This window comes from Lissotriton vulgaris, chromosome 4_1, assembly GCF_964263255.1.
Source record: "Lissotriton vulgaris chromosome 4_1, aLisVul1.2, whole genome shotgun sequence".
Classification (NCBI taxonomy): Eukaryota; Metazoa; Chordata; class Amphibia; order Caudata; family Salamandridae; genus Lissotriton; species Lissotriton vulgaris.
In genome coordinates, this window is record NC_141691.1 from 695,430,903 (window position 1) to 695,455,183 (window position 24,281).

Genomic DNA, 24,281 nt, shown 5'->3' on the forward strand with positions numbered 1-24,281 from the left:
AGATGACCCTTCTACCTCAGGTACTCTACCTGTTTAGGGCGCTGCCGCTGCAGCCCCCCACAGGGTGGCTCGCGGAGACTCAATCGGCCATTGCACGTTTTGTGTGGCAGGGCCGTAGACCACGGATTAAAAGGAACATAGCTACGCTTGCGCCTGAATCTGGAGGGTTAGGGATACCAGATTTACGGAAATATTTCCAGGCCGCCCAACTGCGCTATCTGGTGGAGTGGAGCCGGTGGGAGTCAGACAAACACTGGCTGTTTCAGGACCAGGCGGTAGCAGGCAGAACGCTGCAGGAGGTGCCATTCTTGAGACGGGCTCATCGACCCCCTAACCTTTACGCCTCTTTTGTGACGCGTGTCCCACTTCGAGTATGGGACTCAGTGGCCACTAGGCATGACCTTACTACCTTCCCCTCTCCCATTACGCCGCTAATTGGCAATCCGGACTTTGGTCCGGGAACGGAGCCTGGCGCTTACGACTGCTGGCGGGCGGCCCGCTGTTGTGCTCTGTATCACCTGTATGGACCGGAGGGTGTCATCCCCTTCCAGGACTTACGGCGGGATTATGGCCTCCCTGAGACGGAGCGCATGCGGTATATGCAGGCGCGCCATTGGGCGCTACAGTCCCAAGTGCGCAAAAAGGCGGACCGGGAGATCACAGTGTACGAGCGCTGGCTAGTCACTCGCACGTCGGACGCTAAGCTTATCTCCGACTTGTACAAGATGCTGCAGCCCCCCCCCTTTCACATTCACAACCCGGGTCGGGAGCGCTGGGAACGGGAGCTCGGACGTGTGCTGAGTCATACAGAATGGGATCACATCTCCTACCGCTCACGCCACTCTGCCTATCACACAGGGCTCACGGAGACCTTCACCAAAATTTTGACCTATTGGTATCGCACTCCTGAGAAATTACATGAGATGGATAGGTCAATACCTGGGACGTGCTGGCGTAACTGTGGCCAAATTGGCACGCTTACACATATTTTGTGGGATTGTCCCCTTTTGGCTTCTTACTGGGCGGAGGTCCTTGGCGAGGTTGACAAATGTTTTGAGATAGAGCTGCCACGGTTCCCTGCCTACGTCCTACTGGGATTCCCGAATGGGTCGATGTACCCCCTCAGGTCTAGAAGGGGCAGACAGATTGCGATAGCTCTGGGGTCAGCGGTGCAAAACATTCTCATACACTGGCGCTCCACCACGCTCCCCACCGTTGTCGGCTGGCTGCAGAGATTGTGGCATGTTCTGGGCATGGAAAAAATGTCCTTGGTGGCAGTGGGGGATGTAGATGCTTTTGAGGAGCTGTGGGCGCCTTTCCATGGTCTGTTGTGTTCTGAGTTCAGGGAGATCACCTGCCCTGGATATCTCAGGCTGTTACGGTTGACACAGCCGCCGGATCCGCCTGTTTGATTGGGTCGCTACGAGGGGAGAGCAGATGAACATTGGCACAGTACAGGGGGTGGGTTGGGGTGCAGGAGTTGGGGGGTTTGTTGGTTGGGTAGGATATGAAGCAGGATTGTTTCCCTGCCCTTTTTCCCCCCCTTTTCCCCCTTTTTCCACTCCCCCCCTTCCCTCTTCCCCCCCCCCCGTTTTTTGTCTTTAACCACAGGCGCGCAAGCTGTGTTTCCATGCTGGATGGTGCCCTCCGAGGAGACAGAAATGCTTTGATGTATCTAATGTACCGTACGCATTGATTGTGGGGCACCTGTGGTTTTTCTTTTTCATGTCCTTGTTGTTTCCTTCCTTACCCTGCTTCAATAAAATACTTTAAACCTAAAATTCAAAGTGGTAACAAAAAATCCTAATATATCAATGTTTTTTTTCCATAACCAAGTAATCTAATATCAGGAGGCGATAAAGAAATGTTAGAAAACTCTTTTAACCACTCTTCCCCAATGAGAGTATGCTTAGCCCCAGAGTTAGCCATTATATTTACATCAATGTCACCAATTTTCACAGTACAGTAGGGTGCATCTTTAGGATCAGTATTAATTTCATACACAGTCAAAAGATATTAGTCATCATCAGAATTAACTTCTCTTATATTTTCATGGTTTCCACTTCTCCGATCAGAATTCGTGTTCTTAAATCTGTTCTTGTTTCTGCACATTCTGGTGTAATGTCCTTTCAATCTACAGTATCTACATACTTGCCCTATAGCAGGACACTTTTTGTCATTTGATAAATGACCTGGAATTCCACATTTGAAATATATATAATCTTTTGAGTGAGAGAACTGACTTTTGTACTTTACTTAACTAGTATTAGATTCATCAGCATTGCTTTTTTTTATTGCATTAACTTCAGACACTTTTTGTTCAGCTAATTCTTTCAAACCCAACTTCATGTCTTCAAATTTATGAGCTATATCCAAGGCTTTGTCGAGAGTCAAATCCTCCGCATCCAGTAATTTAGCTTGAAGTTTGACATCAGCCACTTTATGCACCATTTGATCCCGAAGCATTTGATTGTGAAATGTAGAATAGTTACATTTTGATGCAAGAATTCTCAAGTCGTTCATGAATGAATCAATAGACTCGTTGACGAGTTGACCCCTACTGAGAAATTTGTGACGTAAAACAACTTCATTAATTTTTTTAATGTAACGTTTGTCTAATTGTTTGATAGCTTCTAGAAACACATCTAGTTCATCATCGGTTTGATTACCAATTGGTGGAACGTGCTTCAAAATGTCTCTTCCTTCTGCACTTAGACAATGTTTCAAAATAGCAAGCTTACGTTTGTCTGTATAGTCATCACCACCAATAGCTTCCAAATAAGCAAAGAATCCTTCCTTCCAACGTTTCCATTCTAAAATTGGTTCCCCAGGAGAAGACAGAAAAGCTGCAGGCGCAGTTAAACTCTCCATATGTGTGTTTGAATGATATACACAACAGTTTGCAGGAATATATGATCACAGGTTTGAACGGTGAGTAAAACTAGCAAATAATATAGAGAAAATAAAGTGAACTTGGCATGTGAAGTATATTTAGAACCAATTTACTATTTAAAATGAATGCTCGAAATTGATTTATGTAAAAGGGTTTAATATACTAAGTTTCTGTTGTGAATGCAGGTTGCTGACATATTTTTTATAAAATAAAATAAAATAAATGTTAAATGTCGTATACTTGTAAAGCGCACAGCTGCCCCAGCAAAGGGGCGTCCCGGTGCTGTATACCGCTGGGGAACCCATCCTGGCTTTCCCTGTGAGATGGTCCCTCCTGGGTATCTCCAAGGTGAAGACAAGCATCCCCGGCGCTGATGGGGCCGTTAGTAGAGATTAAGCAAGCTATTGCCCAGAGTTGCTGAGTGGGACCCATGGTTACAGTAGGCACCGAGGCGAGAATTATCGAGTCCGCAGACCATGGCCCAAGACCCTGCCGCATCGGGAATCGAACCATGGTCCCGGGCCGACCTCTGCTTCCGGGTCTGCCTCCTCTAACCAGTGAGCCACACCACTAATATCAAGCAAAGGAAACGATTTGCCAAGGTTTTTTTTTAAAGTTCCATCAACAGAAACAATTTGCTTAGTTTTTGTTAAATTTCCATTAAAATGGAGATCGTTGAGCAAAAAGAACAATTTCACAAGTTTTAAACAAGTTTTTGCTATGGACGCTGATGTTCGTGTTCATTCCCGTTTTTTTTTTTAAATCCAAAATGGCCGCGACGTTGCGTCAGCTTTTTTCCAATTCAAAATGGCCGCCACGATTCAATATTGGGATGTTCTTTCTTCCCAATTCAAAATGGCCACCGCGTATTAGCACGATGACGTCATGCGTTCTCACGCATGCGGACTGAATGCGCAAAACGCTGATAATAGGAAAAAACTTCAAAATTGTAAAAGTCTCTCACCATCTTGGACTCGAACACGGGGATTTGACGAGAAGTGTTTAGGAAACACTATCTACACTCCGAATTGCCCCTCACGACGAGATGATGTACCAGAGTAATGGATTCCACGATCTGCACACTGCTGCTCGGTTTTCTCCAATCGTCGCCAGTGAAATAAGGTAAGGTCCTCTAATGAATATGTTCATATAGATAGCTTTATTTAAGAAAAGCTTTTTAGATGTCTATACATAAAAGCCTGGGTCTAACTGCCTCTACTGGAATCTGGGACATCCCGTGTTCCTGATTCCAGCTGTGACATCACCAAGATACCACACTGTTCTCAGCCCTTGAGTAGCTTGACACAGTCAAAACACACCACAAAGGATCCCAAACCAGATTAGAATCTTTTTTATATCTTGCATAAATTAAACTAGAGCAAAACAAACAAAAATCCAAAGCCAGTGATATGCAGGTTTTATGATTTCAGTAAAAATGGTGCCAAAAAGCACAAAGCGGCAAGTGTGAATATCTGGTCACAACCAACAGGGACAAAAACACAAGTTCAGTCCGACCTCAAAGGAGCCAGGCTGGTTTCATGGACCCACTCGGCCTGCTGAATATAGTACATTAGGTCCTGGTTACACAGCATTGCAAGGTTTTTCACTGAAGATGGGTTGCATAGCTGAAGTGTTGCGTCGGTTCCAAGATGCTACGGAGCTGTGATGTGAGGCCCTGTATCATTGTTGAGGATCCTGTCGACAAGGGCTTGCAAGGCGAAGTCCGGAGTGGAGGATGAGTCGCGCAGTCAAGGCAATGCATCGGTTCTGTGGAGCTGTGAGGCTGTGATGCAAGAACCTGTGTCGTCGTCGAGGGTGCCATTGACGAGCGATGTTAAAGCCTCCATTGAGAAAACGTTGCACAGGTGGTAATTCAGATGCAGAGTCCTTTGCATCAGGGAATCCCTCTCAGCATAAGTGATGTATTGGTTCTGCTGAGGTTTGCAATGCACACGAAGGGGGATGCCTTGGTTCTGCTGGGTCAATACATGGGCTGGCATAGCAAATTCAGGTCAACATCTATGGGTCCAGGACGGAGCTGGCACCACTTTGCAAGGTAGGACTCACAGTTGGAAGATTCTAGGTGCTGGGTTCAAAGATTTTGGAACCTTATGTCCCTGAGGTTTTAGTCAGGAGGCCAGTCAAGTAGCCCTTAGAGCCGATTTGGAGCCCTGGGTTCAACAGATGCAGATGCAGTCCTCCTCACCTAGGTCAGAGGGCAGGAAGCAGCAGGTCAGCACAGCAGTGCAGCAGTTTCTCCAGAACAGCAGTCCAGCAAAGTGGCAATCCTTTCAGCAACAGACCACTCCTTCTATCTGGTAGAGTATCCACAGGTCCCAGAGCATACTGAAGAGGTGATGTCTGAGGTCCAATATTTATACCTGGTGCCCTACCGCAGGAAGGCGGTAGATGCTTTTAGAGTTTTCCCTTTAAATCCCCAGGCATCCTATCTTCCCTGCCCCCAGACTAACTAAAGGGGCAGGAAATGCAGCCCTTTGTGTGGCAGCAGAGTACAACCTTTTCAAGTGTAATTAGGGCTGTGACCAGCTCCGACTCTCCCATCCTGCAATTGATGGCTCATTCTGGCTAACCCTCGGCATAGGACTACGCTACGATCGCGTAGTTTGCACAACTATGCACTACACGAATTGCACGGAGCACAGTGCAAAGACACGTAGCGTAGTGGGCATTTTTTGCTTGCTTGCGGTCCTTAACGTGAAGTTGGCGACCGGGAGCGAGCAAAATGACATCTCAGCAAGACTTTTTCCTCGTTCGCGATCAGCAACATCAAGTTGCGGATCGCGAACGTGGAAAATAAACCTCCCGGCGAGATTCTCAACGTGAGGAGGTCAGGTTTCTCATTGCGAGTGGTCATGTATGCTCGCGACCGCTCACGATGAGAAACTACCAGTCCGCGTTGAGAAAACTGCAGCGTGAGTACAAATCTACTTGAGCGGCAGAAAATGACCGCTTGCACTGCGCAAGATGCCGTTTGCAATGACTGCACAGTGCAGACAAGCATCCGGCACTGTGCAATCAGTGCGAACAGCATTTTCCCTGCCGCACTACGCAGTTCACGTAGCTATGCGTAGCGCGAAGTGCACTTCGCGTTGCTATGCGTAGCGTGACTACGTGACCTACAGCCAGGGTTAATTCAGGCACACCAAAGCTGTCTATTGTGTGCAGCTGTCTGGAAGGAATACAAAAATCTCAGCTGTCAGCTACACCCAGTAATGTGACTCGGCGATAACCTACAGGCACTAACTGGCTAAGGCATGACAACTTTCTAAAAGTGAAATTTTTCAAAATTGCAATTTAAGATCCAACTTTACTATAAGAGATACATTATCACTCAATTCCATGGACACCAGACATGAACTGGCAACCTGTTCCCATTTGGAAATTAGGGCTTATTAAATGTAATATAGTATCTCCACTGTTATCCTATGGGGAAGGTAAGCCTTACAGTAGTAAAAAAAAATGTAGGAGTTTTTTACCAACAGGACATATAAAACTTACAATTACATGTCCTACTTTTTATATACACTGCACCCTGCCCTCTGGGCTGTCTAGGGCCTATCTAGGGGTGACATATGTATTAAAAATGAAGGTTTGGCCCTGCAAAAGATTTACTTTGCCAGATCGAAGTGGCAGATTAAAAACTGCACACACAGACTGCAATGTCAGGCCTGAGACTATATATAGTTCTATTTCTAGAATTCTGGTTGCAGGTAAAGCATTCAGGAAAGCCCCAAGAACCGCTTATTGACCCTGGGGGACAGATTTGCCTGGCAGACAACCTCACCCTATCCCTTGGGCAAGATCACCCCCCATTTTCAGCCCTATTTAAACGCCCATCTGTCTAATTGACCATTTGGATAGTGGCACAGCGTGTTATAATGTTAATTGTTTTATTTCTTGTGAATTGCAATTGTAATGCTTTATTTATCCCTTTTTGTTGTAGTTCAAGGCTTTTGCTCTTTAGACTGTTCAAGGTTGCAGTTTTGTTACTGGTGGTTCTGCTGTTTGTGTAGTTGCATGTGTTTGGTAAGAGACTTTTATTTGTACAATGTAAATGAGTTTCATTTCTCCGCATGAATGTGTTTTTTACAAATGGTGTAATAATAGCAGTATGTTTGGCATCTGTTTTCTAAGTGTCAAAATCTTTTTGCATTTGTGCTCGTAGTGTATTTTGTTGTCTTGTGAGTAATTGGTTTAGTTTTTTTCTTTTTAGCGGGATATAATTGGTTTTGCTGTGTCTCTGCAGAGTAGGTGCTGGTGAGTGTAGCTGTCTCTTGCAAGTGAATCGTATAGTTTTTGAGTATATAGATATTTGTGATGAAGGCACACATTTTTTACTTACTTATTTTGCACAGTGTTGGTTGTTGTTGACTTGTTTGTGCAGTCTCCTTTTTTAGTAAGGATAATGGCTAGCCGCAAGATTACTACTCAGCAGGTAATTGGTATGCTTTTTGAGTCTTCCTCAGACCATGGTTCAGAGACAGACTGCATCTGAGGCAGAGGAGGGAGGGGAAGATTCAGGTAGTGAGTTTTCTCTCCACATGTAATCATCGAATGATGAAGCTACTCTCAGTGCGGATGAAGCTACTCTTATTGTGGATGAAGTGCCTGTGTTAGAGGAGGACATTGAGGTGCCGATAGTGCGGCAAGAGGCATCTGGGCTGCAGCCTGAGGCTGCAAGGCTTCCCGTTGAAAGTGCTGACCTCTGGTTGCCCCAGGCATGGTGCAGCCAGCATTGCCAGACTTTACTGGTGTTCCAGGGTGTAGAGTGAATACTGAAAACTTTTTGCCTATAATTTTTTTTCAGTTGTTTATGGACGATATCTTTTTGGAAGAGTTGTTGAGCAGACTAATTTGGATGCCGAACAGTTTTTGAGGTACAACAGTGCCAGCCTTAAGCCCCACTCTAGAGCTACCTGGAGGACTCCCACAAATCTGGAATAGATGAAGAAGTTCTTGGGTTTAACTTTTTTGATGGGCTTGCTAAGGAAGCCATAAATGTCTTCATATTGGTCTACTAGTCCCTTGATGGCAACAACAATATTCCCGGCAGTCATGAGTCGTGATAGGTATTTGCTTCTGCTTCGGATGCTGCATTTTGTCGATAATGGTTTAGCGTTGGCACGAGATCAGCCTGATTGTGACCGTCTTTTTAAGATTCGGTCTGCATTGACCACTTTGTTGATCGAGATTCTGATATCTATGCTCCAGGGAAAGAAATAGCAGTGGATGAGTCTTTGGTGTTGTTTAAGGGCTGTTTGGTTTTTAGGCAATACGTACCAAGTAAGAGGGCACGCTATGGAATTAAGCAGTATATGCTGTGTGACAGAAGGACTGGATATGTCTCTAATTTCGGGGTGTACACTGGTAAGGAATCCAGGATTAACCACACTTGTGTGGCTGTTTTATGCAGAATTGGATAAAAACCTATTTAAAAAAAAATAGCCCTTATAATTCTCAGTGCTATACCCTTATTCCCCTTCTTTTGGGCTCTTCCCAGTCACAGACCCTTACCCCACACACACAAGTGAAGTATCATTTTACTCGGGAGACTCAGGGGAACGCTGTGGGGTAGGACATTTGTGCTGGCATGGTGATTCCACATAGAGGTGCCAGCAGAGCTAGGGTTCAAAAACTACAGCCAGGCACTTTGCCAAAAAAGGGTCATTTTTCACTGTGAAATTGTGGTGTGTCCACGTTGCCTTTTGCACCGTTTCCTGTCAGGGGCACTAGGCCTTTCCACACAAGTGAGGTACAATTTTTCTCTGAAAACTTTGGGGAATGCAAAGTGGGTTGAAATTTGTGGATCCACGCAGATTCTAGAACTATCCACCACAGAAATTTGAGGAAAATTTGGTTTTTTTTGACAATTCTTTTAGGTTTGCAAGGGATTATGGGTAACAGAACCTGGTGAGAGGCATTCAAGTCACTCCATCCTGGAGTCCCCTAGGTGTCTTGTTTTCAGAATTGTATAGGTTTGCTAGGTTTCCCTAGGTGCCCGCAGACCTAAGGTTCAAAAGCCACAGCTAGGTTCTTTGCCAAAAGAAACAGTAATTTTCACTGTGAAATTGTGGTGTGTCCAAGTTGCATTTTTACCCGTTTCCTGTCACAGGCACTAGGCCTACCCACAAAAGTGAGATACGATTTTCCTTAGAAGACTTTGGGGAACGCGGGGTGGTTGGAAATTTGTGTATCCACGCAGATTTCAGAACTTCCCACCACAGAAATATGAGGAAAATATGTTTTTTGGACAAATTTTTAGATTTGCAAAGGATTCTGGGTAACAGAACCTGGTGAAAGGCTGTCAAGTCACCCCATCCTGGCTTCACCTGGGTGTCTAGTGTAAAAAAATGCATAGGTTTGGTAGGTTTCCCTAGGTGCCGGCAGAGCTACGGTTAAAAAACTACAGCTAGGCACTTAGCCAAAAAAGGGTAATTTTTCATTGTGAAAATGTGGTGTGTTGACGTTGCGTTTTGAACTGTTTCCTGTCGTGGGCACTATGCCTACCCACACAAGTGAGGTACCATTTTTATCAGGAGATTTAGGGTAATTCAGATTTGCTAAGAAACTGTTATTACCTATCGACATTCAATGCATTTCTGCCTTCCAAATGAAAGACAATGTGTAAAAAAGAAATCATTTTGAAAAAATGACCGATAATTCTCATGCAAGTATGAGTATTCCCAATTTCGGAAATGTGCAAATATCTACTGTTTCTAAACTCTATATTTTTGTCCCATTTCAGAAATACATAGGTGTCTTTCATACCGATTTTTTCATGTATACATTTTCCCAGAATAATTGCTACAAACCCGGAACATAATAAAAAACCATTGCACATCGCTGCTCAGTTTTTGGCTCTGCGTTCGTCGGGTTCGTGGTGAACCTACAAGTCCTATATATCCCCACAACCAGTAAAGTAACACAGATGTAACGGTATATTGCTTTCAAAGGGCTGTCATAAGTAGAAGAAGTTACAGGTGAAAATTTCGACACAAAAGGCTGTTTTTTCCAACTATTTTTCAATTTTTCTACATTTAACTGTTAGGTGCTATAAAGAAACCTTGAAGGATCGACACAAATGACCCTGTGCTGAATTCAGAATTGTGTCTACTTTACTGAAATGTATAGATGTCCAGGATCCAATATTGCTTTCATACCCATTTCTACCATCAACTGGAAGAAGGTTGAAAGCACAAAAAATTGCAAAAATAGGCTATGTCCCAGAAAAATGCCAAAACTGAGTAATAAATATTGGTTTTTGGACAATAGTCTGTCTTTCCCTAAAAGCTGGGAAAATGGTGATTTCATCCCCACAATCCCTTTTTTGTTACCATTTGCAGGGAAAAACCCAAACGCTTTCACGTTTAGCCCTTTTTTCCCATTTTTGCCCCCAAAAAACAAAATTTAGCTGTATTGTGGCTAATTTCTGGGTCCGCTCCAGGGGAATCCACAAACCCTGGTGACCTTTAGAATCCCCAGGATGTTGGAAGAAAAGGACGCAAATTTGGGGTGAATACCTTATGTGGTCAAAGAGTTACAGGGGCCTAAGCGCGAACTCCCCCAAATAGCCAAAAAAAGGCTTAGGACCGGGGGGGGTGGGGTGGGTGTGGAGGCCTAGCAGCGAAGGGGTTAAGTAAATCCGGGCCTATGTATAAAACCAGAAATGTTCGCATATCTGTTGGACTTGGCACTTGTTGCAGGGTCATCCCTGAACTTTTTGCCTTCCTCCTGGTATTTTTTCTGACCTGGTGTTGGAGGTTTTAGTACTCCGGGCACTTTAACACTGCTGTTCAGTGTAAACTGCATGTGCTCTCTATGTTAAACGAGGTAAGATTGGTCTACACCTGTTTGGCGTATTTAATTTACCTATCAGTCCCTTGTAAAGTGGTATCTCAGATACCCAGGGCAAGTAAATTAAATGCTACTGGTAGGTTTGCAGCGCTGATTGCGCCACCCACCAAAGTAGCCTTTCAAACCTGTCTCAGGCTTCTGCTTTTGCAGGGCCTGTGCTTGCAGTTTACTGCCGCTGTCTTGTGGCACATAGAGTCGGTCCCACATCTGTGACTCCCCTTTTACTACATATCAGTCACCCCTAAGGTAGGCCCTAGTTAGCCCTATGGGCAGAGTGCGTTGTAGGTAAAAGGTAGGACATGTGCCTTAACTACGTGGCATGTCCTGGTAGTGACAAACAGCCATTTTGGTGTCTCACTACTGTGAGGCTGCCCTCTCATGGGAAGGCATTGGGGATTCCCTGATAAGTGATTCAGTGGAAATTCCTGATATGAGAGAAACAGCGTGATCAAGTTTGGTATGTTTGGAATAGTGGTAAGCAATGCTGCGTAATGATGTTCGCAGATTTATTATCACTATTTTAGAAATGGGACTTTTATAAGTGGGCATTTCTGTGAGCTATGTGTCTTTGTGCCTGCCTGATGTGTATTGCATGCCTGACTCTGGAGTGACAGGGGCTGGGGAAGTGCAGTGGCTCCAGAGGGGCTGGGTGAGTCAGGGCTCGGCTGAATTGGCTGATCTGCATTTGGAGTAGTGGGAGTAGTAGTCCCTGACCCTAAATAGATCTGTGCCTGCCTTGTACAATGCTGTCTCCGCCCCCCTGTGGTGTGTCTGGGCAAGGACTTACACTGTCAATGGGGACTGTTGTGCACTTGTTAAGTGCCCCCCAGAACTGGTTCGAACTGGGTCCCCAAGCCCTGTGCCAGGGCAGACAAAGAACATAACTGGTATGAGTATTTGAGCTGTGACCCCATGAAAGGTTGCTTGCTGGACTGGTGCTTACTTGAGGACCGCTTGGCGCCAGGAGGAACCACCACAGAGGACTCCCTCTCTGCCGGAGGGCCCTGTGAGCTGGCCTGCCTGGGCCCAGCTCTGCCCTGTGTGACCTAAAATCCAGAAGCGTGGTGAGGGCTGTGCTGGAATCATCGCCCTGGAGTGTGAGTAGCACTTTGCCACTGTTTGTGTCTATGACTGTGTAGTTATTTGTAGAGCACACTGTTACTCAACAGAGTGTCCTAGCGCTAGACTTAAAGATCGCAGTATGGAAAAATAACTTAGGGGAAGAAAACAGCCAAGTTTTTAGCTTTTTTTGAAACCAGGGTGTAGATTCAATGCTTCTTAACTGCCAAGGCATTTTGTTCCAGTGGAAGGGCCCCAGTGAGGAGAGGGACTTAACTCCTGCCCTGGACTTTTTAAAACGGGGAACATTAGCCAACAACAGATCAGCAGATCGAAGATTTCTGCGAGGAGAGTAATAGGAAAACCTACGTTTGAGGTAGCTAGGTCCTTCCTCGTAGAGTGCTTTCTGTGTGACAAGAGGAGTTTTAAAAATTATTCTTTCCTAACAGGGAGCCAGTGCAGGCTCCTCAGTAGGTGTGACACATGGGAGTTTCGAGGGAGCTCAAAAATGGTGCGGGCAGCAGCATTCTGAACCAGTTGGAGCCTGACCAGCAGAAAACCAGTCATGCAAAGGTAGAGTCTGTTCCCAAAATCCAGCCTTGATATAATCAGAGCCTGGATCAGCTTTGGACATAAGGAACAGAAACGTTTGCAGAAGGCGCAGCAGAGCAAAACAGGCGTCAATTACTGTATTGACCTGAGCGCGAAAGAGCAGCTGGTGATCCAATTTAAAACCCCAGGTTCTTCACCACAAGGCTAGTTGCAGAGGGGGTAGGAGCGTCCGCAGGGCAAAAAACATGTAAGGGAATATCTGCTGCTTTACCAAAGGAGATCAATCTGTCTTATCAGCACATTTCAGCTGGTTAGCGGCCAACCAACCAAACACAGCTGCAAGACAGGAACTGTTCAATGTCCCCGGGCAAGGCTCGTTAGCCTTCCATGTAAACAGCTGAGTATCGTCGGCACTACCCATAAACGCACAACTTCAAAGGGTACACCGCAGGACAGTAATCCTGGGAAAAGACATGGGGCATGGACTACCCGCACGCACCCAACTTCCCCTGAAAAGGGTACACCGCAGGATAAAGACAATAACCCTGGGACAAACTATGGGGCATGGACTACCCACAAACACCAACTTCCCCAGAAAAGGGTACACCGCAGGATAAAGACAATAACTCTGGGACAAACGATGGGGCATGGACTACCCACAAACACCAACCTCCCCAGAAAAGGGTATACCGCAGGATAAAAACAATAACCCTGAGACAAGCGATGGGGCATGGACTACCCACAAACACCAACTACATGGGGCACGGACTACCCACACAGAGACCACCTCCCCTAGATAGGGTACACTTCAGGATACTAACCCTGACAATAAGGATAAAAATACACCACTACATGGGCATGGACTACCCACACAAAAAAAACACCTCCCCTAGAAAGAGTACACTACAGGATACCAACCCAGACAAAATGGATGAGCATAGACCACTACATGGGACATGGACTACCCGCACAAACACCACCCACCCTAAATAAAGTACACTAAAGGATAACAACCCTAACAAAAGGATAAGCATTGACCACCCACCACACCATACTACGACACACTTTGTAATGAAGTACCACTCCTATACAAAACAAAAATGTGTTAAATGATATACATTAGGCGTTGAGAACGGTTACACAAACACATTAATAATATCAGCTCCGGGGAGCGACCTCTCACCCGGGATCCAAGCACTCAGACTATAAACCAAACAGGACATACAAAAAGTCAACTTGCTGTGTCCCAGTAGAAGACTTGCGGGTCGATGTAGTGTTGGTAACGCTGTCCGCGCAGCCATCACAGCTCCAGGAGCAAAGTCCTTGCCACTGCTTAGATGGGCAACTTCGCGTGAACTTCGTCAGGAGCATGGTGAGAAGCAGCAAGAAAGACCAGGAAGACCGGACTAAGCACCTCAGCGAAAATGAAGTTATGCTCCAAGTACTGGTGAAGTAATAATGTAGACCATACCAAAACGCTAGGCAGCTCGAAGGCATTACTCCGTGTGGGTATCTCCAACACTAAACTGGCAAAAACACGGCAGTTTGCGCGATGCGCGTTTACCACAGCCAACCTTCGGAATTATATGCTAATGCCAAGCACAGATGACAGCACGCTGCCTCACGCCGCGCTGAGTGGCTCACGGCACGTCAGTGCGAATGGAGACGTGAGACAATAGCACACAGAGGAGACGGAGAAACGTCATTGTGCAACCATGGAAACAGCACTGAGAGAAAAGGTAAGCGCGTGCGCTGAGAACACGCGCTGGGAACACTTTTGAAGAGGGCAGCTCGCGCGTGGTTGACCAACAAAACTGCCAAATGGCTCCGCAAAAACGCGGCTCTCTGTGTCCACGGCAATGTGCCTCACATGACGCAGCAATAGGTTGGAAAAGTCACCTCTTGTCTTGTTAGTGGTTCCTCCCAAAGCACGCTGTCAAGCACAGACCCAAGAAGTGCTGACAGGGACGATACACCTCCGCAGGTTTTTGTTAAACAGTGTAACAAAACGCCCAGGCAGTTCCTCTGAGAGAGGTTAGAAAAGTTCACCGCATTTGTCACTGAAGCTGCCAACAAACATATGCACTTGCATAGCACAGGCTGTGAAGAAAGTCCCAAGTTGCAAGTTGAAACACACTGCCATCATCTATAGATGTAACTTGCCAAAGTATAATATGCCAGTTACTGCAAACACTTGACGCTTCCCACACTGGATGAAGGCCGGTTGAAATAAAACACACCGCAGGCCTCAGGGAAGAGTGTTGCTGGAGAAAATTCTGCCAGGCAGGAGCAGTGTGAAAGCAGGCAAATTAGAAACAAACGCCCAGATTGCAGGCTGTCCAGGTGTGATGGGACACTGGTGGGGTCAGCTGGGCGTTACCTTTTGTCATAAGTTTAATTTCCACAAAGTCTTTAATTGCTTTCTTTAGTTCCTTTTCTTGAAGTGGCTTTCTTAGTGCACAGGTAGGTTCATCCTCTTCAAAACGTCGCCAAGTTGTGGTAAATGAAGATGCAGAGTCCACTTAATAGGTTAAGATCCTTTATTGCAGGTTCCTTCCAGGTTAGATAGACAAGTTAAGTTGTAAGGTAAACCCCACCAGGAGTCAGCTGTTAGCAGCTCAGCCTCATATGACCAACTGCCCAGTAAGTAATAGAAAGGCACAGTGAGCTAGAGGGATACCCTGGCATTCTATGATGTCATAGATAACGTAGTACAGTCTAGCCAGAGAAGAACAGTGGAGAGGACATTTACTACACTGTGTCCGTGCTGTGATTGGGGCAGAAGCCTGACTGGCTGGGGTGGAGTAGGGCTTTCTTTTCCAGAAAGGACAATATCTGCTGGTTCACATGTTTTTCCAGCAGTTTAGAAAAAGCTGAGAGTAAGGAGATTGGCATGTAATCGGCCGGCTCTGAGGGGTTAGCCTGGGCCTTTTTAAGCAATGGAATAACTTTAGCCAGCCTCCATTTAGTTGGGACTGTCTCATCTTGGAGGGAGGCGTTTAATAAATGATTAAGTGAGAGTTAATTGCCTCTGCTCCAATACCGAAATGTAGGAGGGGGCCAGATCTCGAGGAGAGCCAAATTTAAAACATTTTAATGCCCTTAGAGAGTCTTCCAAAGAGATGGGGTCAAAAGTGTTCACTGTTGTGCCCCTCAGCGCTGTTTCGCAAACCAGAAGTGAGTGATCGGTGCTTTTTATTGGTATTTCCAGAGCCCGAGATGGGGGCTCCCACTTTGCTGTGACGAGATCTGGGATCAGGAAACCAGGCAGGTGTTGCCGGTTGTGGGCGGAGCTCCAGAAAGAAGGAGAAAGCCTTAGAGACAGCGCTTGCAGTGATACCCGTGCCTGTTATGTGTCTGCAAAGATAGAGGGTAGCTGAGGCCAGAAGTGCTCCTCTCTCTCACCTCCGTGAGCTCCTCTTGCCTGTCGCCCCTCATTTGGCCAAAGAAAGCAGACACAGAGTCGCCAGAAGTTAGGCAAGGCTGAGCCTGGTTGTGGGCAGGCATGAGGAACCCTGTGGGCAGTACTTCGCCGGTCAGAGAGACAGGAAGTCAGGCAACTGTTGCCTGTCAGGGGTGGGGCTCCCGTAGTATCGAGGAGAGACCTGCGTAATGTCTGAGCCTATTACATGTCTGGGAGAAGAAGCCACGAACAATGGAGTCTTTGCTCCGTGCCAGCATGAATAGAGAGACAACGCTTTGGGGCCCTAAGGTCCCGTGAGGAACTGAAGCATTGATTAATCTTTTGGGCTCCCTCAGTTGCATCGTCAAGCAGCCCCATTTGAGGCCCAGCGAGCTTTGAGGTCCCGATCAGAGGCGGTGCATTCAGAGTATCTGTTGGGCAGATGACCCAGTAGCCTAAGATGCTGGAGCACTGCCACGTTGGGGGGGGGGGGCATTTTTGGTGCCACTGAGAGACATGGGTGAGTTGCACCCTTGCCCCTGTTTTTGGTCCCGGCCCATTGGTACCTGGACCCCGCTGTATTGGCAGCCTGGTGGCTAATTAGGAGGCCACATGCTCAGAGAGCCATGACTTTTGGGACAGAGGCCATTTGGGACAGCCCAAGACGGGCCCACAAGGAAGGCCAGTCGGCCTGGGGTTAATCCCATGTTTTGGTGGGGTATAAGGCCCCAAAGTGATGTGTACACATCAGGAATGTTACTGTGGTGCAATAGTAGGTTAGGATGTTTTGCCTAAAACGATTATTTCTAAAGTGTGATGCGAAGTACAGTGTTTGACCAGTAGTTGCTAAAATGTTAATGCCTCATGCTTGCCTAATGTTGGGTGGTAAATGCACTCTTACCAGTAGGTACTGGTTGTGGCTGTTTTCACTACTTGTGTGTTCCAATGATTTTGACAGTGGCCCGATTGGTCCTGTTGTGTATATAATCCCCTGTAAAGAAGTACCTGAAGCCAGGTGGGACAGCGTATATATGCGATTATGTTCTAATGTGTTTTTAAGAGTAATAAAAAGTCTATTTTTTATATAACCTTGTGTGGAGGTTTTTTTGTGGTGTGCCTAGTGTGTCGCTGCTGTTTGAGTGTGTTGTGCAAACGCTTACACATTCCCTCTGCGATAGGCCTGACTACTTGTGGCAAGCTACCAAGGAGGTTAGCAGGGGTTATCTTCAGTGTGTAACTCCCTTGTCCTGACTAGAGTAGTGGTTTCTGCCTGACGTAGACACATACCCTAGCCAACCAGAAATCCCATTTCTAACAATATCTATCTACTAGAAGTAGGATATTTAGAATAGAAGTATTGTGATCACTAATAAGTAGTGAAACATAATCTGCATAAGTAGAGGTTTTAAGAAATATTTTCCCTATACTTATGCCTTCATTCTCTTTTGAATTCCCAATTCAACAGAGTAAAGGTTCTATTCCTGATAAAAAAAAGAAGAGGTGATACAGGTCAACCCTATCCAGTTTTCCAGATTATGTTGAAAAAGGAAGAAGGGACCCACATACTAACAATATTACCAGAAGATTGAACATAATATGCATTGAATAATTTAATGCAAATAGGCCCGAAATGGAAAATATCATAAATTGAACTAAGAATTGCGAAATTACACTATAAACTGCTTTTTCAGAATAAAGAGCTATTACATCAGCAGGGATGGGGGAGGAAGAATATATGCTAGAACATGATAAATGAGTCGGGTAATATTTACCAAAAAGGCCATATTTGTATCCACTGTCTTTAGGTGTAAGACTTAGACAAAACTTCTTTGGGAATAGTAACTTTTTCTTGAGCGCAATCTTGATGTATAAATATCGGTACCATCCACTGCCAAAGAGGGCATGTCCCTGGCTGCTACTCTTATCACAACCAAAAAATGTTTATGCAGAACTTTGAAAATCATTTACCTCAGCTTCCTTTGAATTGCTTTATGATGCAAAGGTATACAATGCGCCTAATAGATTTCAGATTTTACTCTGGCAATCTATGATAGCCAGATTTTAAAATTATTCATGGAATCCTTCTTTTAGTAACGTAATTGTATTTTTCAACAGAGATTTCCCACCTTATGCAGACTGCTCCATTTCAATCAATATGTTGCTGTTCTGAAGTTTGTTGAAAGCAATCAGTACAATATGTGGATTCAAATCTGACTCTGAAACAATATTCGTTTGTCTTTCGGCCTCATTCCACATTTCTTTCAAGTTTTCACATTCAAGTTGCATGTGTGGTCATGTCCTGTGTTCTTTGCCACAGTTCTAACATGTTTCTAAGCCTAATATGCCTAGTCAATACATCCTGTTAGGTGCCAATAAAGCAGAGCTACTATTGGGTTTACTTACTTGCCATTTCTACATCCAGTTTTGTAGATATCATGCACCAGCTTCAACAGCATTTATAACACTGCTGCTCATTTTACTGCCCTTCATTTTGCCTTTTCTGCACGTTTTCTGCGCACCTGCTGAGTTTTGCCTTTCTGGTCGCTTTTCTGCCCTCTATTTCGTCATTTTTTGCCGTTTTCCACCTATTCTTACCATTTCCCTCCTTCTGCTGTTTCCCTCCTCCCGCCGTCCAGCGTACCACCCTCCCCCCAGCACCTACATAATAGAGGCCACAGCACAACCCGTTGAGAAGGTCCTCATTCCAGCTCTTCCTGCGACAGTTCTCCTGTCTAGCTTGTCCCCAGTCTGCTACCCTCAGCTGCCTGTCTACCTGCTGCCCTCTGTTTGTGCCTCCTCTGCTCATTCTGCATTTTCTGTTTGTTTTTCTGCCCTTTGTTTGGCCTTTCCTTCTCATTTTTCTGCCCTCTGATTTGCCCTGGTCTGCTCTGTTTTGCCCTTTTTCTGCTCGTTTCTCTGTCATTTTGCCTTTTCTGCTTGTTTTTCTGACCTCTAGGCTTTTCTGCTAAGTCTTCTGCCTTCTGATTGCCCTCTTCTGCTCTTTTTTGCCTTTTCTCCTCATTTTCTCCCATCTGTATTACCTTTTCTGCTCGCTCATTTTCTGCTCTCTCTTCTGCCTTTTTTGCTCATTTCTTCCCCCCAGTTTCCTCAAGACAAGGCTTTTCAATGGAGACCTCATAGGCCAGCGCCCAGATACCCCTAGGGGTGACAGTGCAAATGCTGATTGATTGAGTTTAGATATTAAGGAAGCTATAAAGATGTCTGAATGAATTTAGCCTCACTGCTGACATTTGTGAGTAGCTTGCAGGGCACAAGCTGGAGTTCCAGTAAGGTCTGCCTAGCTTTTCATCATTATGAAATGTATTAATTATGTACCATTACGGTTGACATTAATAAAATAAATCTTCTATTGCTAGTGATTAGAAAAATAAAGAGTCTTTTTAAAGTGCTATTTTAAACAAGCTACTGTTATAATTAAAAGAGTGAGGGAATATGTAGCAGGGGTGTTCAGCAACAACATTGTTAAACATGCTTGTGCTTGTGGATACAAGGTGTTAATGTTAGATTATGCCCTTAATTAACTTTTTTTAAATTACTTTTTCCAGATTGCAAATTGGGGAAGGGAGACCTGGGTGTTTCTTCCAAATAATGTTTGATAAAAAGAGACAAACATTGCATTTAGGGAAAAATGTGGCTCAATTTGAGGATCAAAATAAATGCAGTTTAAATATAGTTCTAAATTAGGTTTTGTGGGTTTCCCTTCAAAGAAATCTGCTGGATAAAGGTTTCTTTCAAGGTATCATTCTCAAGGCTTCTCTCAGGAGGAGCTGATAAGGATTTGGGTTCGAGAAAAAGAGAAGCTCAATTAAGTTTTTTAGAAACCTTTTCTCGGTTTGCAGTGCAAACGGTATTCTTAAGAATGTAAAAGCAATGTTTTAAGCATACTCTCCAAAAACATAAATGCAAAAAATAAGGAAAACAGTGGAGCTTAAAGTTTTAGGGCCTAGTTTATTAGTCACTATTTATCAAAACCCCACTGAGGAACGTCCGGCACCGATCTGGGGTGGCGGGGTGGAGAGGTGTAAGTGGGAGTAAAAAAATAAATAATAATAACTTACCCCCTTGCTGCACCTCTCTGCTGTCGTCCCGCTGTCTTCTATCCTTGCCAGTCTTACAAACAGAATGCACCCAGGCGGAGGCTCCCCAGAGCCAATCACAATGCTGCAAAGCAGGGACTTCTTCTCTTCTCATCTATCATCGGAGCAGCCTTGCCCCGCCCACAAAGGTGCCGGCGCCCGAAAAAATAAAATGATAATAACCTCGAGTTATTATCATTTTATTTTTCCTCTCTTTCACTGCTGCAAAACAGTGGGGCGACACTCCTCCGCCTTAGCGGATGAGTCCCCACTTTCTCAACTCCCAGGTTGCAGCTAACATTAGCGCAGTAGGTACCAAGGGGAGGCAGGGGCCAACTGGATCCCAATTATGGTGATCTTTTACTACCTAAACAAAAAGATAGGGGGCATTTTTTTATTTCTTTATGTTAGAGCTCACAAAACTCTTCCTACACCACTACTCCAACTCCAAAATGATCTTGTGGGCACAAGTTTGGTAGTGAAAGCAGGATGAATCTCAGTCAACCCACTTAGCCTAATTGTATGATCTTAGGCTAATTATCGCCATCTGACTTTCATGCATGATTGTGTAATTTTTTAACAAATCAAGTACTCCATATGACTCTCTATACCTGTCTTACACAATCAGAATGCTGTGTTGTGTAGGTTTTTGTATCAGCCCAAAGTCGAGCAGAGCATAACATCTACACTTCTACACAGATGTAAAGTTACAGTCAAGATAATTGGCTTTCTGCAGTGTTGCCAAGTATCAGCAGCCAGAAACTAGACAGCGGTCAACTCCTTTTTAACTTTTTTAAACTGATGAAATGGCATCAATACTCACTCATTTACTCTGTGGCAAAAGAGGCAGGTGGAATTTGTTCCTGTGCTTATCGCCAGGAACATATCAATTGAAGAAAGGTGATGTTCCAGGATCCCCCAGATATGGAGATATAATTTCGATAGGAGGGCGCAGCTTTTTAAAATCATACTGGTTTAAGAGCCAAAGGAAACCCTAAATGCTTTCATATTATGTGGGATTTCTGATTCTGTTCTCTATTTTCCATTTTGGACCAATTTGATGCTTTGTAAGAGAATGCTGTGGGTAAGCATAGGGTAGAGAGTAGAGATCAGAGGGCATTGGGCATACACCTGATGGAGCAAGGTCTCGTGAAAAAGGAGACTTGCTCGGATTCAATCTTCTCATGTAACTACTAACCTTGTATTAAAACTTGTTTGCCGAAATAACATGCATTCACATGACACTGGAGTATTAGAACGAAGCTTGCCGATGTGTTTTACTAACCAGTAACTTGAGAGCGATGCTAAGATGGCCTCTAACTGAAATTCTTTAGTGCACATGCATCTACTGCTCCTACGTAGTGTGACGTATCTATGCTTGGAGGGAAACTTTCTGCATTAGCGCAGTAGCTAACAAGATGGCCGCTTGAAACTCACATGCTTGCCACCTGCTTGCTGAAAAACTAATTCCAGCTATTTTACTAATGCGGGAAGAATAATATTAAGTAAATGGGATTAGAGTAATGATAGGTGGTATAGAGTGAAATAATGTTTTGGGATTTTAACATTTGTCTTTTTGACTCTTTTAATAGTGCTTATTATGGGCCTGCAGTAATAAGCTACAGTCTATTCCCTCTTGTTTTGCTACGTATGCGTGATGCAACCTAGCTGGAAGACACCATGTCAACTTGAACATCGTCCAAGGCTGAAAACTGCTTCTTTCATGGGAACCGGAATGACAGTCCCTGAGAACCACTGTTTTTTCTTCTAAAATGTGACATTTACATTGTGAATACGGGTGGGATTAAAGACTGCTCTATCAAACTTAAGGGGTGGGATTTTAAACAAAGAACTGAAAGAAATAATGAGAAAATAAAGCATGGTGTGATGATCACCTCCCCTTGCCTGTCCAATCAGAATTAAGAGTTTCATACCTTTGAAACTTTAATGGGTGGTCCTAGCATATAGGAAAGTATGATTGAGGTAGTTCTTAGTTAGTTAAGTTAGAATGGAGACTAGGGATTCAAGAGGGTGGGATGCTGTCGAAGAGCATAAAGAAGTCCTAGACTTAAATGCTGAAGAAGAATCGAATTTCTGAACCAATTACCTTAAGCAAATTAATTTGGAAGAAGATTCTGGAAGAATCTCGAGGAGGAAGAGAGTGTCAGAGAGGGGTGCTACACAAGCGTCGGGGATAGAGAGGTTGTCTGTCCTATCCGGATTCCTGTCCTGAAACCTTTGTTCGCCGGACCTTTCCTGGGGACCCTTCCAAATTGCTAAGCCTGGGAGTTGTTTTTCAAACCTTAATAGGTAATTATATCTACATTTATGTATGCACTTCTGTGCTTTTCTCTCTATCCTCTCCTTTTCATGCAGTGTCATTGCAAAGTATAAATGAATGCAATTGATTGAAGTATTTGAATCTTCCTTCCTGTGAGAGACGGAGTTTGTTCTGTGCTGTGTAACTGGTTCACATGAATTTTACTCTACGATAACATTTTAAAAGACATCCCAACTCTGTGATCATTTCTAATGTGAAAGTATATTAAAATCTTATGTCATTTCACCCTCAACTAGTTCCAATTAATGGTCCATTGACCAGATGAAAGAACTTTTGATCAGTGAAATATTGTTTAGGGACTAGAGATAACTAATCTTGAGAATTACAAAAACATGACCCCAGCGGTTATTACCAGAGTGTTGTGAATTAATTTATGGGCCCAGGTGAGTATGTGGTGTTAGATTACCTGTTGCTGGTAACCCGCTGGATCACACCATTTAAAAAATATAACAATAAAGAAATAGGTATATAATGTGCAATGTCATAGTCCCTTGAGCTTGATAGGAAATAGGTTATCACATTTCAGTCAAGGCCGGTGACATCTCATGTAACAGAACTCTATTGATGTTAATGTGTCCAGAAACCAGGAGTTTCAGCATCCCATGAAGAAGTTGTTTGCTGGACAAATTTACTGGACATCTACTATAAAGACTCTTGTAGATGTAAATTTGTATTTTCAACTTGACATTATGATTTTTCAGGAATACTGAGATTTACTCTAGTTAATCAGAAAATGTAGGATTCTGGGATTAACTATGACTGTTGGCTATTGATAGAGCAGAGATTTCCTCTATTGAATTTTGGGCCAGATGTACAATCCTTTTTTGCGGTGGCAAACGGTAGATCTCAAAAAAAATTCCAGGCATGTACAAATGCTATTTTGAGAATCACTGACTCGCAAAATAGCATTTTACCACATACTTAAAGAAGGTGGTAAACCCCTCGCAAACTAGAAGTGGTCGCCAGGGGACCCCTTCCCCTTTGTCAATGTGTGCGTATGTATGTTTTAAGAGCAGGCAGTAGTCCCAGGGCCACTGCCTGCCGTTAAAAAATTAAACTGAATAGATTCCTTTTTCTTTTTAATATGCATCCCATTTTCCTTTAAGGAAAATGGTCTGCATTTAAAAAACAAAAACTGCTTTCTTTAAAAGCAGTCCCAGACATGGTAGTCTGCAGACCCCAGCAGGTCACCATCCCTGGGAGTGCTAGCTATTCCTAATGGGGATGCAAATTGCAACAGCCTCATTAATATTCATGAGGCATACAATTTTCAAACCCATTGGCAATCGCAAATAGTGTCTGAGACACTGTTGTACATTAAGTTTAGCAAATCGCGAGTTGCATTTTTGCGCAATTTCCGACTCACTAAACTTAATGGTCGTACATCTGGCCCTAAATGTTAAAAGAAATGGTAATAACGACATTTACACTAATGATGACAGTCCGGCAATGATGGGCATCCTGGGTGGGGGTCTTGGATGAGAATGACTGGAAGAAGGTTTGCATGGCACATAGGGAGCTGGCCATTTCAACATGGCTGTGTATGATTCAATTTAACTACCTGCATGCAACATACCTCACCCCGAAGCACCTACAGCACTTGCTCTCTGATGCACAAGAGGTGTGAGCATGCTGCACCTTTCCACCAGCAGATTTTCCCATGTGGCCTGGGAATGTCCGAGGCCGAGGCCCTTCTGGGAGGATGTGGGTTAGATACTCTCCTCTGTTTTAGGTTGTCCCCAGGAGTTAACACCTCACACTGCACTAGTAGCGTTAATGGAGGAAGAAGGGGACCCTAGAGCTGAACATATTTTTGGGGGGATGGCTTGCGTGGTTGCCAAGCGGGATGCAGCCCACTCATTGAAGCAACTGTTAGAAATTGGCATGCAGGGCTGGACTAGTGCGCTCATCAATAGAGGCAGATCTTTCAGGCTTTTGGCTGCTCTAAGAAGCATGAACATATATGGGGGAAATGGTGTGGTTACTATGGTTTATCAATATGACGATACAATGTTATGCACTATTGAAGATTGGGCTAGCTGTAATGCCATGCATGTACAT

The 24,281-nt window shown here is 44.5% G+C and overlaps 1 protein-coding gene across 1 annotated transcript in view; it reads right to left on the reverse strand.

Moving 5' to 3' along the window:
• The window catches only part of ABCA13 (ATP binding cassette subfamily A member 13), a 2,590,787-nt gene that overhangs the window by 1,815,787 nt on the left and 750,719 nt on the right, over positions 1-24,281 (reverse strand). The gene's annotated exons all lie outside the window — the stretch shown is intronic.